The 19,249-nt window shown below is 37.5% G+C and overlaps 1 long non-coding RNA gene across 1 annotated transcript; it reads right to left on the bottom strand.

The window, feature by feature from the left end:
• Positions 1-393: 393 nt before the first annotated feature.
• LOC134760261 (uncharacterized) lies at positions 394-18,669 on the bottom strand. The gene is made up of 4 exons (XR_010137450.1): positions 17,967-18,669; positions 17,553-17,668; positions 3,583-3,843; positions 394-1,902 (listed from the first exon to the last, which is right to left on the bottom strand). It is a non-coding gene; the product is annotated as an uncharacterized LOC134760261 (long non-coding RNA).
• Between the last annotated feature and the right edge of the window lie 580 nt (positions 18,670-19,249).

The raw sequence follows: 19,249 nt of genomic DNA, 5'->3' as shown, positions 1-19,249 counted from the left end.
CTAAATTGATGGGAATCTGATAGTAGATTGAATCCAGTTTACCTCAGTCATTTTTGGTGTCACGTCTGTCAAAATAAATAAAACCCAGGCACTAGTTGAAGCAGTAAGGACAGATTTTAATCAGTAATAACTATTAAAATAGGGAAGAGTGCCCAGTGTGAACTAAGCTCAACTTTGATTCGTGTAGAGGTGATTGGGTTTTTTTTTTAGCTTCTAATTATTTTAATTTTTAATTTTTGTGGGTACACAGGTGTATATATTTATGGGATACATAAGCTATTTTGATATAGGAATACAATGCATAATAATCACATCAGGGTAAGTAAGGGTCTCCATCACCTTAAGCATTTATTCTTTCTTTGTGTTACAAACAATTCAATTATACTCTTTTAATTTTTTTTATTTTTTATTTTTATTATACTTTAAGTTATGGGGTACATGTGCAGAATGTGCAGGTTTGTTACATAGGTATACATGTGCCATGGTGGTTTGCTGCACCTATCAACCCATCATCTACATTAGGTATTTCTCCTAATGCTATCCCTCCCCTTGCCTCCCACCCCCTGACAGGCCTCAGCGTGTGAGGTTCCCCTTCCTGTGCCCATATGTTCTCATTTTTCACCTCCACTTGTGAGTGAGAACATGCAGTATTTGGTTTTCTGTTCCTGTGTTAGTTTGCTGAGAACAATGGTTTCCAGCTTCATCCATGTCCCTGCAAAGGACCTGAACTCATACTTTTTTATGGCTGCATAGTATTCCATGGTGTATATGTGCCACATTTTCTTTATCCAGTCTAACATTGATGGGCATTGGGGTTGGTTCCAAGTCTTTGCTATTGTGAACAGTGCTGCAATAAACATACATGTGTCTTTATAGCAGAATGATTTATAATCCTTTGGGTATATACCCAGTAATGGGATTGAGTGTGGTGTTCTTAAGGGGAGAGTGAGAAAGTAGGACACGGGAACAGTGGGGACTTGAGTAGAATCAGGGAAGTGGAAATTCTCAAAAAGCAGGAAGGCAAATCTGTCAATGCTATTAGGTCATTTGGCTTTCTTAACTGGCACTTATGGAAAGTAGGCTCCTAACCTCCTACAGAGACTGGGAGATGGGGAGACAACACCAGCACATCTTCAGGTATTGGAGAAGCAGTCAGTTCTTTTGGCAGCCTTGGGCTTTCCCAGGCAGGAATTTAAAGGAGGTAGAGCTGTCATTCTAGGGACGTGAGGTTGAGTTGTTAGAAACTATGCTAGCGTGTGTCAGTGTGTGTGTGTGCGCGCGCACCAGGGGCTATGGACAAAATCATTTATATTGAGAGTAGTTTTTGTAGTTTCTGTAGTTTTTATAGGCTGAAGTTGAAGTCTAGTGGAGAAGAGGGCTCAGAGGGGCCTGACTAGAGTTTGGTCAAGGAGAGAGTCTTTGTCACCACTCTGATGGATGTCATGCCAATGCTGCAGAATCGCCCATGGCCAAGCATCAGGCATCGGGGTGCTGGATATGCTCTGTGCACTCTCCCGGCTACTGTGTTCTGTGGTCCCTATCAACATCACGTTTCAGGCCTGGGGATCTCCGCTGCTCCTGCCACTCTCAACACACAGGAATGTTCTTGAAGGCAGGAACTCTCAGTGGCCATTGACTCATCCCCCAGAGACAGCTGGGGATCAATTCTGGGAATATGCCACACCAAGAAGAGGCCCGAGTCCTGCAACCCTGCCTCTGGCAGGAGATTCCTCTCTGTTAGTTGAAGGGCAAAACTCCTCTCTCTCATCTGCTTTTTTCAAACCTCCATGCTATTTTCTCCAAACTCTCTCTTCCTTAATGAGCTTAGGCTTTTGAAGATATAATTCAGGAAGTTTTGCAGGCTACTTTTATTTCTGCTCAGTCACATCTCTCCCTGAGGCACTGAAACACAAAGCCTGCTGTTAGACTGATTAAGGGGGAAGGGGAAATTCAGATAGAAAAACAAAAAGTAATATCTTAGAATATTTTCCACTCGCACACACTTGTTGGCACAGAAGGATGAGAACCTAGATTTAGAAGTTCATCCTGTATAAACGGTAGCATATAAGAGGGACTCAGTTTTGCATCACTGATAATTTGCTTAAGTGAATGTTGTAGGAAGCCCACTGGTCAGGGTCATAAGGTGGGTGTTCTGGTTTCTGTCTTGCCCACTGTCCCCTTACTGCCAGACCTTACCTGCAATCTCTCTTCCAACAATCACATTTTTAAACTTACAGCAGTAACTAATCCTCATGATACTAAATGTACAAGAAGGTACAAGTAGCATATACATTATTAGATTGATTAGCACCTAAGCAACGCTTTTAGGCTTTTATAGATAGAACTCAGGAAGTTCTGAGTCTACTTTTATTTCTGCCCAGTCCCATCTCTCACTGATTGTCACATATCTAAGGAGGTGTTTACCTGATGCCCAATACTGTCCTGCACGGTCATCTCAATCTCAGAAAAAGTCCGCCAAACCAGTTACTCATGTCAAAGGCTACGCTTTTCCAATTGAATTTTTGGCTGTTATTGCACAGTACAAATATTTCATTCTCCGACATAAATAGGACATCACCTTGCCTCTGGCAGTTGTCATTTGCCCCCATAACTTCTCTCTCTTTTCTTCTGGAACCAATTTCCAGGATGACAATAATTTTCTTCTTTTAGAAGTATAATTTTTTAAAGCAAGACAGACCTACAATGTTTGTTAATATACTGACCTACTTTTTTTTTTTTTCTTTTTTACAAAGCGGCCTGGCCAGTGACTGGGAAAAAGATAATTAAGCAGGCATGGTGGCTCAGGCCTATAATCTCAGTGCTTTGGGAGGGCAAAGCAGGAAGATCGCTTGAGGCCAGGAGTTTGAGATCAGCCTGCACAAGTTATCAAGGCTCCGTCTCTACAGAATTTTTTAAAAAAACTAGTCTGGCATGGTGGCACGCACCTGTAGTCCCAGCTACTCAGGGGGCTGAGACGGGATGATGTCTTGAGTCTAGAAGTTTGAGGCTGCAGTGAGCTGTGATTGTGCCACTGCACCCCACCCTGGGTACTGGAACAAAACTTGTTTCTGTTAATAATAACACTTAAAAACATATATCTAATCAATACAGTTTCCATTTTTAATGGAAACATTAAAATCCATCTTATAGGTAAAAAGACTTAAGCCCGAAGAAGTGCTTTGAAACACCATTTGAATATGCATTTGGAGTTCTCTTGGCAGGTCTCTCCCAATGTCTCCTCCCAGCACGGTTTCCTCCCTCTCTTTGTTATGTAACAAGAACAGTCTAAAATGTCTTCCATTGCAGTCAACATTTCATTCATTTTACATGCTTTTCCCTTTATCTCACTAGGCACTTGGCTGTATTGCTTTCCCAAAGCTGTTGACCATGTAGAAGGTGAATGTGTTCCATGGGCCTATTCCTACCTTTTCCCTCTGAGTTGCATGTGCACAGTTGCATCTGATGTGATTTGTCATAAGTGAATAGATGTCAGTGTCCCATGCTGCCTTCCTTCTCTCCTTTTCCTTCCCTCCTGGTTCCCTTGCCAGAAACAATGTATGTGTTTTGTGGAGTCCGTCTTACCCAAGGCCAGATGCCCTTGGCTGAACTCCAGGATGCATCCTGATCCTGTTTACAGGCGAGGAAGGACCAAGTCTGTGGCTCTGGAGAGATTGTGGGAGCACGAGAGTTAATCATCGTAGGCACATGTCACATCAAAACAAGCACATCCTTAGCCGGCTTCCTTTGGAGTTTGATGTCATGAACAGTGTGTTGTTTCCTGATGCTGAAGCCACAACAGATCTATATTATGTTGGTTTCCATCTCCTGAATTAAAATTGCCTCCTGCAAGGAAACAATGAATACTGAGAAGGCTGAACACGTTACTGGCCACATGTTCTTTCTCATCTCTGCATACTTCTAAAATGGAAACGGACCAATTTTTCTCCAATGCTATTCTGTCTCCTGAACTACCTCTTTGTAAACATTTCCTAAGGGCTTTCGTTTAATCAGGAGCCTATTTCCCAGGGATTTCAAGTGTGTACCTGACCTGGGTTTGTGAGCAAGGGAACCCAGACAGGATCAAAAATATTTTTTAAAAATGAATACTTAAAAGCTTGGATTTGAGAGCCACACTTTCTTTAAAACATAAATGGTGATAAATGTGTTTTCATTTTATTTGAGAATTGGTTTTTCTCAAACTTAATAACAGTAAAATGACTTTAGAATGAGAGAAAAGTAAATACATGGCTGAATCCTTCAGGTTTCAATCCTTCATTTATTCATTTATCATCTAATCAGAGAATATTGCTTGAATATTTGCTATCCGCCAGTCATTGTGCTAGATGCTGGGGAGGGTCAGTGCTGCCAAGCAATATACAGGCAACATAATTTGTTTAATTTTGCATTTCACAGCTCTTCACTGAGATTTTTAAAAAATACTTTAATAAAATGTAATAAACAGCTGTTGGGAAAAATAAAGATAGAAAATTATATGAAGTAAAAAGTAAAAGTGTCTCCTCCCCAATTTCCCTAGAGTTAGATTTACTGGTCATTTGAATAATATTTTTTGTCTCAATATACTTTCTATATATTTACAATATTCCAGAATTTTTTTACACAAATGGGTTAATATTATACAAAATTGCCTGGAAACATTTTTATTTACCAGTGTTTTATGGGCTGTTTGTACTAGCGGAGTGTGATTTTCTTTATTACTTTTAATGCTAGGCAATATGCCATTGGGTGAATGTACTGAAATGTATTAAACCTGTACCCTATTGGAGACAATGTAGGTTTATTTTGCCCCTGTTGCTGTTGTTCTTTTCTGGTTTTTTGGTTTCTTTCAACTGGCAAACAATACCACAGTGAACTTCCTTGCACACTTATCTTTATACACATTCCTAAAATTGTGGAATTGTTGGGTAACACATGTTTTTTAAAGTTTGACAAAAACTGTCCTCCAAAAATTTGCATTGATATTATTGGTGTATGAAAATTCTTATTTTCCTGTAGGCTCTCCAACATAATTTTATATTGCTAATTAATAATTTGATATTTGCCAACTAATATGCAGTTTTAAAATCTTTGCCATTGTCTTAGTCCATTTCGCTACTATAATAGAGTATCTGAGACTGAGGAATTTATTAAAAAAAGAAATTTATTTCTTGCAATTCTGGAGGCTGGGAAGTCCAAGATCTATGTACCAGCAGGTTTGGTGTCTGGTGAAGATTCATCCCTTACAGATGGTGCTGTCCATATATCCTGGGATGGCAGAAGGGACCGGAGAGCAAAAGGGCTAGGTCATTTTTACCTCCCTGTACCTCTTTAGTTCACCTCCCTGAAAGCTATTATATTTAAACATCATTTACACATCATTCTAAGAAAATAAGCACTTATCTCTATTTCTTGATTTATTCATTTTTAATATCCATTCTAGTTACAGAAGAGTAAGAATTTAAATCATTTACATGCCCTTTTCCTCCCCACATTCCCACTGTTAATTTTTTAAAAATTAATTTATTAATTTAATCAAGTAATTCAATATTTTGTTAACTTTTATTTCTAAGCTATTTAGATACTATCTTTTAATTCCCGATATGTAGGAAGAAGTAATTAGCACCCCTCTAAATTCATCAATCTAGCAACACTTTTATTCTCTCAAAGTCCTTTTTGTACCTAAGGGTTCTGTGCTTTCCCTTACATGGATCTTGAAAATTGAAAGCCAATAAATAGAAGTTGTAATATTTTAATTTCAAACTATTGTTCAAGATAAGCTAATTAAACCTGAAGATTTGGGAATGTAATACCATGTTGTAAACCTATGCCACACAAATGAGAATGTTAAAAGCCTCAACTTCGAAAAATTCTCTTTTTGTTCATTTTATTTGTGTAACCTTCAAGTGCAGCTTCTTTTTTTCTTCCTCCTAGAGTTTCTAATTGCCTTTCTTTTGTCTGATTAAATAATAGCTTATAATTATATTTTTCTTACCACCTTCTCCACTGTTCTCTTCCTGAAATTTATCAGCGGAGAATTGTGGTATATTCAGGTTTTCTACATCTTCTATAGTCTTTCTTGATAAATTAAATTTTAAAAATTATTTCACCCATATCTTCAATTTATGTGAGTAGAGTAATTCCTTATATATCCTCTGTGTCTTTGATTATGCTGTCTTTCACAATTTTACTTTTGTGTAATTATTTGATTTTTTTCTTGAGCAAACTCGTATTTATTATTCATGTCCTGAATTTATTTTTCCACTCCATTTGTTCCTATTTTCTCATTCCTTAATTTCTGGTTTTGTCTTTATTGTCTCTTTCATTTTTCTTGAGATCTTACTGTTGTTATGTTTCTAACTTCTAGAGTTAATATGAAGTTTTCTATATACAATTAGTATCTGTGATATTGTGATATAATAAGAAATATATATTGGTCTCTGCCCCTAGTATCTGGCACAGTATTCTTAAAACTCTTATGATTTCCTGAGTGATAGGGGTGCTAGGTGCATCTTTGGTTATAATATTTGATCTTTGACCCTGGTTCCTGACATAGAGCTCCTAATTCCTTGGAATTTCCTGGGTGATAGGAGTGTCTCTTGTTTCAGTGAGGCAATTTTTGGTGGTCTTTGGGGTGAGAGCTGGTCACCAGAAAGACCAAGCCATGATGGGAAGTTTCACCCCCACCGACCATCCTCCATGAAGGGGAGAGAGGCTGGAGGTTGAATTAATAATTGATCATGCCTACGTAATGAAGCTGCCACAGAAATCTCTGAACTACAGGGTTTGGCAAACTCCCAGGTTGCTGAACACAAGGAGGTGCTGGGCAAATGGTGTGTCCTGGAGCAGGCATGGAAGCTCCACGCCCCTTCCCCCATACCTTGCCCTATATGTCTCTTCCATCTGACTGTTCATCTTTATCCTTTGCAATATCCTTTATAATAAAAGTAGAAATGTTTTTCCTTGAATTCTGGTGAGCCACCCTAGCAAATTATAAAACCCAAGGAGTGGGTTGTGGGAACCCTGAACTATAGTTGGCTGGCCAGAAACACAGGTCACAACCTGGGGTTGGCTGTTGGCCTCTGAAGTGGGAGCAGTTTTGTGGGACTTGTGGGACTGAGTCTTTAACTTGTTGTGTTAGTCTGTTCTCATGCTGCTAATTTAATTTATTTATTTTATTATTATTATTATAATTTAGGTTTTATAGTACATGTGCACAATGTGCAGGTAAGTTACATATGTATACATGTGCCATGCTGGTGTGCTGCACCCACTAACTCGTCATCTAGCATTAGGTATATCTCTCAATGCTATCCCTCCCCCCTCCCCCCACCCCACAACAGTCCCCGAAGTGTGATGTTCCCCTTCCTGTGTCCATGTGTTCTCATTGTTCAATTTCCACCTATGAGTGAGAATATGCGGTGTTTGGTTTTTTTGTTCTTGCGATAGTTTACTGAGAATGATGATTTCCAATTTCATCCATGTCCCTACAAAGGACATGAGCTCATCATTTTTTATGGCTGCATAGTATTCCACAGTGTATATGTGCCACATTTTCTTAATCCAGTCTATCATTGTTGGACATTTGGGTTGGTTCCAAGTCTTTGCTATTGTGAATAATGCCGCAATAAACATACGTGTGCATGTGTCTTTATAGCAGCATGATTTATAGTCCTTTGGGTATATACCCAATAATGGGATGGCTGGGTCGAATGGAATTTCTAGTTCTAGATCCCTGAGGAATCGCCACACTGACTTCCACAAGGGTTGAACTAGTTTACAGTCCCAGCAACAGTGTAAAAGTGTTCCTATTTCTCCACATCCTCTCCAGCACCTGTTGTTTCCTGATTTTTGAATGATTGCCATTCTAACTGGTGTGAGATGGTATCTCATTGTGGTTTTGATTTGCATTTCTCTGATGGCCAGTGATGGTGAGCATTTTTTCATGTGTTTTTTGGCTGCATAAATGTCTTCTTTTGAGAAGTGTCTGTTCATGTCCTTCGCCCACTTTTTGATGAGACTGTTTGTTTTTTTCTTGTAAATTTGTTTGAGTTCATTGTAGATTCTGGATATTAGCCCTTTGTCATATGAGTAGGTTGCAAAAATTTTCTCCCATTTTGTAGGTTGCCTATTCACTCTGATGGTAGTTTCCTTTGCTGTGCAGAAGCTCTTGAGTTTAATTAGATCACATTTGTCAATTTTGGCTTTTGTTGCCATTGCTTTTGGTGTTTTAGACATGAAGTCCTTGCCCATGCCTATGTCCTGAATGGTAATGCCTAGGTTTTCTTCTAGGGTTTTTATGGTTTTAGGTCTAACATTTAAGTCTTTAATCCATCTTGAATTGATTTTTGTATAAGGTGTAAGGAAGGGATCCAGTTTCAGCTTTCTACATATGGCTAGCCAGTTTTCCCAGCACCATTTATTAAATAGGGAATCCTTTCCCCATTTCTTGTCTTTCTCAGGTTTGTCAAAGATCAGATAGTTGTGGATATGTGGCATTATTTCTGAGGGCTCTGTTCTGTTCCATTGATCTATATCTCTGTTTTGGTACCAGTACCATGCTGTTTTGGTTACTGTAGCCTTGTAGTATAGTTTGAAGTCAGGTAGTGTGATGCCTCCAGCTTTGTTCTTTTGGCTTAGGATTGACTTGGCAATGCGGGCTCTTTTTTGGTTCCATATGAACTTTAAAGTAGTTTTTTCCAATTCTGTGAAGAAAGTCATTGGTAGCTTGATGGGGATGGCATTGAATCTGTAAATTACCTTGGGAAGGATGGCCATTTTCACGATATTGATTCTTCCTACCCATCATGCTGCTAATAAAGACATACCTGAGACTGGGTAATTTATAAGCAAAAGAGGTTTCACTGACTCACAGTTCAGCATGGCTGGGGAAGCCTCAGGACGCTTACAATCATTTCAGAAGGGGAAGCAAACATGTCCTTCCTTACACGGAGGCAGCAAGGAGAAGTGTTGAGCAAAAGGTGGGAAAGCCCCTTATAAAACCGTCAGACCTCAGGAGAACTCACTCACTATCATGAGAACAGCAGCATGGGGGTAAACTATTTATTCCTGTTTTCTCATTCCTACCCAGTGCCTCCCATGACACTTGGGGATTATGGGAACTACATTCAAGATGAGATTTGGGTGGGGACACAGCCAAACCATATCACCTGTGGAATCTAATGCCAGGTAAATAGCATCGGAGTTGAGTTAAATTGTAGGACACTCAGCTGGGGTCCAGCTGGAGAGTTGCTTGTTGTGTGGGGAAACTCCCTGCTCTTCTAGTATGACACCTGTTGTTAGAAGTGTTCTATGCTTTCTGATATTGGAAAGGTGAGTGTGAGAGTGGGAAAAACAGTTTGGTTTTTCCTATCTCTTGGCAGTATCCAAGATTGATCTCCAGACCTATGAGAAAAAACAAAAATACCTGGGGAATCCTATGTAGCATGATAAATAGTTTATTTTTATAACATCAGTTTTTAAGTTTTTTTTTTTTTTTTTTTTTTGAGACAGGATTTCACTCTGTCACTCAGGCTGAAATGCAGTGGCACCATCATAGTTCTCCATAACCTCGAATTCCTAGGCTCAAGCAATTCTCCCACATCAGCCTCCTGAATAGCTGAGACTGCAGGTGCATGCCACCGTTCCCAGCTGATTTTTAATTTTTTCTTGTAGAGACAGGGTCTCACGAAGTTGCCCAGGCTGGTTCAGCAGGAAACATTAATCATTTATGGGTACAACAAATACCAATGTCTTTTGCACCCCGAATACCTTTGGCACTGGAACAGGAGGGAAATTGAAAGTATCACGTTTGGGAACTCCCTCTGCAACATGCTGTCTTATACACTAACCCTTGCCTTTCTCCTTCTGCTCTCACCCTTCTGATTTGCTTCCTGTGATTTGAAAATGGATTATTATAATTGTTTATTATTTTTCTTCATGAGAGCAACCCCAAAATATTATTTTGGAAATTATTCATGGCTTTGGATTAAGCCTTAATCTCTTATCAACTCTATCAATTAGGATTCTATCAAGAAACATACAGGATAGTAAAAATAGGCAATACAAAGAGAATTTGATAAAGGGAGTTATTTACAAAGGTACGGGTAGCATGTCAAAAAATGACAAAGAATAGTTCAGAAGCTTAAGCTAATGGTAGTACTGCTACTATCTCCAGGCCTCAAGGGGTGAGGCAAGGCAAAGGTTACTAGGACCTGAGGCAGAGAGTACTGTGTAGAGAGGGCCAGCTGACAGGAACTGTGCTCTCAGATTTGGGGGATCAGCCAGCCAGGCTTGGCCCTGGAGGGAAGAAGCCAGTGGAATAAGTATCCTAATTTATTCTCCTCTTCAGACTTCTGTCACTACTTCCCATGTCTGACAATGATGAAAAGCAAGAGGGCAATAGTGCTGTTGACATAACCTATGATTACATTCTTTATTTTTTTTGGGATGGAGTATCGCCTTTTTGCCCAGGCTGGAGTTCAATGGTCCAATCTCGACTTACTGCAACCTCTGCCTCCCGGGTTCAAACAATTCTCCTGCCTCAGCCTCTCAAGTAGCTGGGATTACAGGCACCTGCCACCATGCCCAGCTAATTTTTGTATTTTTAGTAGAGATGGGGTTTCACAATGTTGGCCAGGCTGGTCTCGAACTCCTGACCTCGTGATCTGCCCACCTCGGCCTCCCAAAGTGATGAATAAAATCTTATGGGGCAGAGAACAAGTTGGAGAAAGAAAGGGCAAACGACAGATACTCAATACACTCACCTTCCCAGGGACCACTCATTTTAATCCTGCTCAGTCTCCAAAATTCATCCATTCAACTTGTCTGCAATAACTTTGTGGAGTTCTCTTACCACTTAAATTCCAATAATTACCTTCCTTTTAAAAATATTTTGGTGACAAGTTCAATTTTTTAAATAGGTATACAGCTATTCAGATTTTCTATTTCTTCTTTTGTCTCCTTGGTTAAGTTGTTTTCAAGGAACTTATCTGTTTCATCTAAGTCATCCAACTTATTCCACAGGGTTGTTTATAACATCCATTTATTATACTTTTTATTATGTGCAGGATCTGTAGTGATACATTCTCTTTCATTTCTGATATTGGAAAGGCGTGCTTTTTTTCTTTTACCTTGATCAGTCTTGCCTAGATGTTTGTCAATTTGATTAATAGCTTTGAAGAACCAACTGTTGGTTTTATTCATTTTCTCTATTATTTGTTTTCTATTTCATCAATATCTTTACTATTTCCTTTTTCTACTTAACGTGCTCTGCTTTATCTAGCTTCTAAATGTGGGAACTTAGATTATTACTTAAAAACCTTTCTTCTTTTCTAATATAAGCATTTAAAAGCCATAAATTTCCCTCTAACCATTGGCTGCATAACACACATTTTTGTGTATTGCATTTTCACTGTTTTTTAGTTTGAAATATTTTCTAATTTGTCTTGTGATTCATTCTTTGGCTTATGGGTTAGCTAGAAATGTATTGTTTAATTTCCAAATCTTTGGGGATTCAGTAGGAATCTAATTTGTATTGATTTCTGATTTGATTTTCAAGATTTCAATTATTTGAAATTTATTGAACATTACATTTTAATGGGGCAGCATTTTTTATCTTGGTAAATGTTACGTATGTTCTTGAGAAGACTATTATTCTCTGTTAAGTGTAATATTCTATACACATCAATTAGGTAAAGGAGATTGATAGTATTGTTAACAACTTCTATATCTTTACTGATTTTTTTGTCAACTTGTCCTATAAATCATTAATGGGTATTCTATAAATCAATAAGTGGGAGGCGAAAATGTCTAAATATAATTGTGGGTTTATCTAATTATTCCTTTAGTTGTGTTTGTTTTTGCATTATTTCTTTTGAAGCTCTCTTATTAGGTACATGAACAATTAAGATTGTTGTTTTCTTGATTGACTCCATTATCATTATATTTCCCTCTTCTTTATTGCAATACTAAGTACTATAGCTACACTATCATTCTTATACTTATTGTTTGCATGTTATAACCTTTCTTCATCCTGCTACTTTCAAGCTATCTGTATCTTTATGTGTAAAACGAAGCAGTTGTAGACAGCCTATGTTGAGTCTCATTTTTTAAATCCAATCTAACAATCTCTACCTTTTAACTGAAGTGTGCTTCATTTTCATTTTATGTAATTATTGACATGGTTGTGTTTAAGTCTAACAGCTTGCTATTTTTTTCTATTTTTCTCATGTTTTTGTTGTTCTGTTCTTCCTTTCCTTTTTAGGGGGACTTTTAGGGCCTAATGAAATAGGTATTTTAGTATCCCATCCTATCTCCTCTATTGACTTTTTAGCTAAAACTTCTTGCATTTGTTTATTTAGTGGTTACACTAGGGTTTAAAATATGCATGCTTAACTTAACTCCTTTCTACTTAGAGATACTGTTGTAATACTTCAAATAAACATGAGAAAGTTATATATAATTTAACTTTAGGATTGAAAGTTAATTCCATCCATTAGTTAATGTTATCATATATTTGCCTTTAAGTACATTGTAACCCTCCAATTAAAATGTTTCTTTTTTTGCTTTAAGAAATCAATTTTCTTTTTAAAAAATTGAGAAAAAAGTATTTTATATTTATAATTTCTGGGTTTTTTTTAACCTTTCTATAAGTTTGAGGTTTTTTTTTTTAATTGTTTAAAAAAATTTTTGTGGGTGCATATTAGGTATATATATTTTTAGGGTACATGAGATACTTTGATAGAGGTAGGCAATAATTAATAATAGCATTGTGGAAAATGAGGTATCCATCCCCTCAAGCATTTATCCTTTGTGTTACAAACAGTACAATTATACTCTTTTAGTTATTTTAAGATGGATGATTAAATTATTATTGACTATAGTCACCCTGTTGTGCTATCAAATACTAGGTCTTATTCATTCTTTCTAACTATATATTTTTTGGTACTCATTAACTATCTCTACTCCTCCCCCTTCCCCCAGCTACATTTCCCAGCCTCTGGTAACCATCCTTCTACTCTCTATCTGTATGAGTTCAATTGTTTTGAGTTTTAGCAACCACAAATAAGTGAGAACATGTGAAGTTTGTCTTTCTGTGCTTGACTTATTTCACTGAACATAATGATCTCCAGTTCCATCCATATTATTGCAAATGACTGGATCTCATTCTTTATGGATAAATAGTACTCCATCGTGTGTATGTACCACATTTTCTTTATCCAATCATCTGTTGGTGGAGATTTAGATTGCTTGCAAATCTTGGCTATTCTGAACAGTGCTGCAACAAATTTAGGAGTGCAGACATCTCTTTGATATACCAATTTCCTTTCTTTTGGGTATATACCTAGCAGTGGGATTGCTGAATCATATTGGTATCCCTATTTTTAGTTTTTTGAGGACCCCCTAATCTGTTCTGTATAGTGGTTGTACTAATTTACATTCTCACCAACAGTGTATGAGGGTTCTGTTTTCTCCATAACCTCGCTAGCATTTATTGCCTGTCTTTTGAATAAAAACCATCTTAACTGGGATGAGATTGTATGTCTTTGTAGTTTTTATTTGCTTTTCTCTGATAATCATCAGTGATGCTAAGCACTTTTCATATGCCTGTTTGCCATTTGTGTGCCTTGTTTTGAGAAACGTCTGTTCAAATCTTTTGCCCATGTTTAATTTGGATTATTAGATTTTTTTCCTATAAAGTTGTTGGAGCTCTTTATATATTCTCGTTATTAATCTGTTGTCACATGGGTAATTTGCAAATATTTTCTTCCATTCTGTGGGTTGTCTCTTCACTTTGTTGATTGTTTCCTTCACTGTGCACAAGCTTTTTAACTTGATGTGATCCCACTTGTCCATTTTTGCTTTGGTTGCTTGTGCTTGTGGGATATTACTCAAGACATTTTTGCCCAGACCAACATTCTGGAGGGTATCTGTGACTTTTTCTTGTAGTAGTTTCATAGTTTGAGGTCTTAGATTTAAATCTTTAATCCATTTTGATTTGACTTTTGTATATGATGAGAGATAGCCACCAAGTTTCATCCCTCTGAATTTGGATATCCAGTTTTCCCAGGATCATTTATTGAAGAAACCATCATTTCTCCAATGTATGTTGCTGGCACCTCTGTTGAAAATGAGTTCTGCATTACAGTGTAGGTGCATGGATTTGTTTCTGGGTTCTCTATTCTGTTCCTTTGGTCTATATGTCTGTTCTTATGCCAGTACCATGCTTTGGTTAGTATAGCTCTGTAGTATAATTTGAAGTCAGGTAATGTGATTCTTCCAGTTTTGTTCTTTTTTCCCTCCGGATAGTTTTGGTGATCCTCATTTTTTTGTGGTTTCATATAAATTTCAAGATTGTTTTTTCTATTTCTGTGAAGAATGTCATGGGTATTTTGATAGGGAATGCATTGCATCTGTAGATTGCTTTGGGTAGTATGGGCATTTTAATAACACTCATTCTTCCAATCCGTGAACATGGAATATCTTTCCATTTTTTGGTATCCCCCTCAATTTCTTTCATCAGTGCTTCGGGTTTTTCACTGTATAGACCTTTTACTTCTTTGGCTATGTTAATTCCTAGACATTTAGTTTTATTTATAGCTATTATAAATGAGATTATGTTTTTGAGTTGTTTTTCACATTGTTAACTTTGGCATATAGAAATGCTGCTGATTTTCGTATGTTGATTTTATATCTGCAACTTTACTGAATTTGTTTCTCAGTTCTAATAGTTTTTTGGGGGAGTCTAAGTTTTTCCATATGTAAGATCGTGTCATCTGCAAACAAGGATAATTTGACTTCTTCCTTATCAATGTGGATGCCCTTTATATCTTTCTCTTGTCTGATTGCTCTAGCTAGGACTTCCATAACTCTGTTGAATAGGATTGGTGAGATACCGCATCCTTATCTCATGCTGGTTTTCAAGGGGAATGTTTCCAGCTTTTGCCCATTCAGTATGATGTTGGACATGGGTTTTTCATAGATGGCTCTTATTATCTTGAAGTATGTCCCTACAATGCCTAGTTTGCTGAGAGTTTTCAACACAAAGTGATGTTGAATTTTATCAAAAGTCTTTTCTGTACCCATTGAGATGATCATGTGGCTTTTGTTTTTAGTTCTGTTTAAGTGATGAGTCACATTTGTTGATTTGCATATATTGAATCAACCTCACATCCCAGGGAGAAAGCCTGTTTGTGGTGGATGAGCTTTTTGATGTGCTGCTGGATTCAGTTTGCTAGTATTTTACGAAGGATTTTTGCATCTATGTTCGTCAAGAATATTGGCCTGAATTTTCCTTTATTTTGCTGTGTCTAAACTGATTAATTAAAAATAAATGGATTAATAGCAGTGTTTTAAGACAAAACTGTAACCTATATGACTTAAAGTTTTATATGTTTACTTAGTATTTCTCTTACATGTAGTTTAGATTTTTCATTTCTTAATAACAGAATTGCATTTTTCCCAAAAATCAGTTTTCATTTTGATTGATATCTATATTGTATATTTACTTTATTTACTTTGTATTATTTATGTCTTAAGAAATAGCAAATTTCTTAAAACTTAGATTATAAACTTCTGTGACCTCTTCTCTTCCTTTTGTTCAATGGGAATACCCAGCACCATTTCTTTACAGCAAATATCTATGTAGTAAGGCAAGTGTGATAGTGCAGGACATCAACATTTTGGTGCTAAATTAAGATTGTCTGGATTTGGATCTCACTTCTGGCACTTAACAACTGTGAAATCTTGATCAATTTTTCTATATTCTTAAAGCCTCATCCATAAAATAAGGATAATCATTATGCTATCTCCTAGTAGGTGTTTTAAAAGATGGTTTTAATCCATACAAAAGCACTTGACTTAAGTCTGGTACGTAGAATGTATTAATAATATCCAGTCCTTAAAATACAATATTGATTTATTATGTAAAAAATGAAACAAGAAGAGGCAGCATAGGAGAATGGAAAAGAGACAGAAAGTATCTGTTTTGCTGCTAACTCTGCCTCTTATTATTTGTGTGATCTCAGCTAAACCCTTTAAACTTTCCAATATGCACTATCTTGTAAAATGAGCAGAAAAGGTCATCCTTGCCTGCTTCACAATTTTGTGCAAGAATCAATCAGGCTAGCATTTTATAGCTTATATAATAATAATAAAAACAAAACTTTATGCAAAAAGGGAAATACAAACAATTTAATGAGACAGTGGGGCTGGGCACAGTGGCTCATGCCTGTAATCCCAGCACTTTGGGAGGCCAAGGCAGGTGGATCACCTGAGGTCGAAAGTTCAAGACCAGCCTGACCAACATAAAGAAACCCTGTCTCTACTAAAAATACAAAATTAGCCGGTTGTGGTGGCGCATGCCTGTAATCCCAGCTACTTGGGAGGCTGAGGCAGGAGAATCGCTTGAACCCAGGAGGCGGAGATTGTGGTGAGCTGAGATCGCGCCTTTGCACTCCAGCCTGGGCAACAAGAGGGAAACTCCATCTCAAAAATAATAATAATAATAATCAGACAATGATTTGATAAATGGGTCAATCCTAATATTTCTTTACCAGAATCACTCTACTATAAAAAAATTTAAAAAATAAAAAAAATAAAAAGTTTATTTCCTCAGCTTTGTCCTGGGATGGTTCCCTTGTGAGCTGCCAGTTTCTTCTAGGTGAACCACTGCTTTGTGAGGAAAGAAATGCTTAGTCTTATCTGAAATTTGATGAGGATTTACATATTTCATTAGAAAAATTATAAAAAAAAAGTTGCACATTTCAAATATAGATACAACACATATGCTTCATATGCACGTGGCACACGTGTGAGCATAAATGTGTGTTTCTGTTTAATGAACAACATACTTGAAAAAGCAAACTGTAGTTATAAAGCCCAAATTGTGGAAATTTAAAGTAAGGGCTGGACTCCGATGACATTCTTAATTGCTCAAAAAGTTCTTTCAGGATATTGCCAGATGTTATGACCTCTTGCCAAAAGAATCTTGATTTTTCCAGACATGTGTATATGATGTAGATATTTTGTCCCATTCTCTAGGAAGAAGCGTTCTTGGGATGATAGTTCCAGAGGGAGAACTGGGGCACCTCTCAGTACCTGCTCTGCTGTGTGGAATCCAGTCAGGTGGTAGAAACCACACTAGTAATTTGAAGAAGGAAATTTAATATAAAGAGTTGTCAACTAGGTAAACAGTTGAGTTCAAAAAGGAATATAGAGATTTCTATGGTTTAGTTGGGGTAGCAGCTATAGAAAGTAATCACTATCCTTAGGGTTTAGGGAAAAATAAACAAGGGAGGCAGAAAGGGTGGGTGAAATTTTAAAAGGGTAAACAGACTGCTGTTTTTAGCATAGGAGTTTTTTTGTATGGCAATTGCTATGAAATATGACATTCCTGAGGCCATTTTATGTCTGGGAGTTTCTGGAATACCACCTGAAATTACTACTTTAGGAGGAAATAAGATATTTTCCCTCAAAATGTTTTTTTTTTTTCCTAAATCTAAGCAATGAAAACAATTGACAGAACCACAAACTGTGTGCCGCAGAGTTTCACTTACCACATAATGAATTCATGGATTCCCCACTCCCCAATATTCACTGACTTGAATGTAGAAAGTTCTAGGCTTTGTCCTCTGCGAGATATAATGATGTGAATTCCTTTAACTTGGTATCTCTGAGGGGAAAGAAAAATACTTAAAAGTCACTGTAATACAAAGTAGAATGTGGTTAAGAGTTACATAAAGATAGTAGATACATGCAGAAGAAAAGTTACAAGAATTTCTATTTGTCTATGGGCTTTACCGTCTTCGTGGCACTTTTCATACGGTTCATCTCATTGGGGTTATGAAAATAACTATGAATAGGCTAGATATCATTATCCCTATTTTACACATGAGGAATACGAGGTTTAAAAGTGACTTCCTCCCAAATCTCCCAAGTAATAATTGGCAGAGTAGGGATTTAAACCATACCTCTTGAAACCCAACCACTTGGTCTTCCTAAAGCAACTCAATACTCTCAGAAAATTGTTAAACTACTTATCATAAGTAAGACTCCATTTTGATATTGGAAGACACAATCCATTTTGTCATTCAGAGGCCCCACACTTCAAAAGTTAAATGGGGTAGAGGAACATGTTAACTAATAGAGAACCTGCACAGAAAAGCAAGTGAAGTCCCCATTGAGGTGAAACAGTAGGAAACTTTTTGAACAGCTGAAAATGATCCCTGCAGAAGAAGTGAATAAAACTCTCAGGCTGGGGTGGGCACAGCTGGATCTCCCTTGCTAACTGCATGATTTCTGGCCTCCTTCCTAGAAACTCCCTGACACGTTTCTGGAAGCTCAGTCACAAAGTCAGGGGAAGGTTATCTGAGACAGAGCCATTCTGAGGTACTTGAGAGGATCTTCTCTTCCCCAGCCAATAGCCTGTCTCACAGCGGGTGTCACAACTGCTGAGTCACTTGCTGAGCGAATAGCTCAAAGACAAGCTCCCATTGATCAGGCTGCCCAGAACAAAACCATTCCAGTCCCTCAAGAATTTAAGCCACTTGTAAGCTGCATTCTTTACATTCAGCTCATAACATAGCTCTGCGTAGGTCCCCTTGCTCCACGTAACACTTTACATTTCTGGTCATGGGCACACATGACCTTCTGCATTCTTTTCCCTTGAATAGATGCTTTTACTCTGGAGAGTTTAAGCATATTCTTATCTAGTTGATAGCATTACCTGCATGCAGCCAAGTCTTGCTCCTTTTAGGGAGTGGTATTTTTTCACCTGGAACAGTTAGCCTTTTCTTTTAGTGGTGCATCTCCCCGGAGCACAAGAAGAGCCCTCAAGGAGAGGGGTTTCGGGAAATCCATGGCTGTGCATTACCTCTGTTTTGTTCATCTCTCTCTGCTTCATCACATCTCACAGGTCATTTGTCCTGTTGGACCAAAACATTGCCACGGTAAAGAACCTTTCAGCCAGGGACATGTTGGCTAAAGAGAGTTGTAAGTAACTGTTACTGGCCCATGTTTTATTTCAAAGCTCTTTGGGTCAGACTTATTTCACCCATCTCAAAAAGTTATTCCCTCTAATCCCATTAATGAATATGCTAGAGTAGAAGGCAAAATTCAGAGCAGGCAACAAAATGTAATGTAGTGGGCACAAATTAAATACTGATTCAACTGGGTTTAGATTCAATTAAGTTATCAATTTTGAAATAGAGATTTTCCACTAATATGGAAAATATTTTCAATTATAAATTCTTAA

The sequence above is a fragment of the Pongo abelii genome, chromosome 16, assembly GCF_028885655.2.
Source record: "Pongo abelii isolate AG06213 chromosome 16, NHGRI_mPonAbe1-v2.0_pri, whole genome shotgun sequence".
In the NCBI taxonomy this organism is placed as follows: domain Eukaryota; kingdom Metazoa; phylum Chordata; class Mammalia; order Primates; family Hominidae; genus Pongo; species Pongo abelii.
The sequence above is the reverse complement of the archived record's forward strand: the minus strand, read 5'-3'. Positions and strand labels throughout refer to the sequence as shown.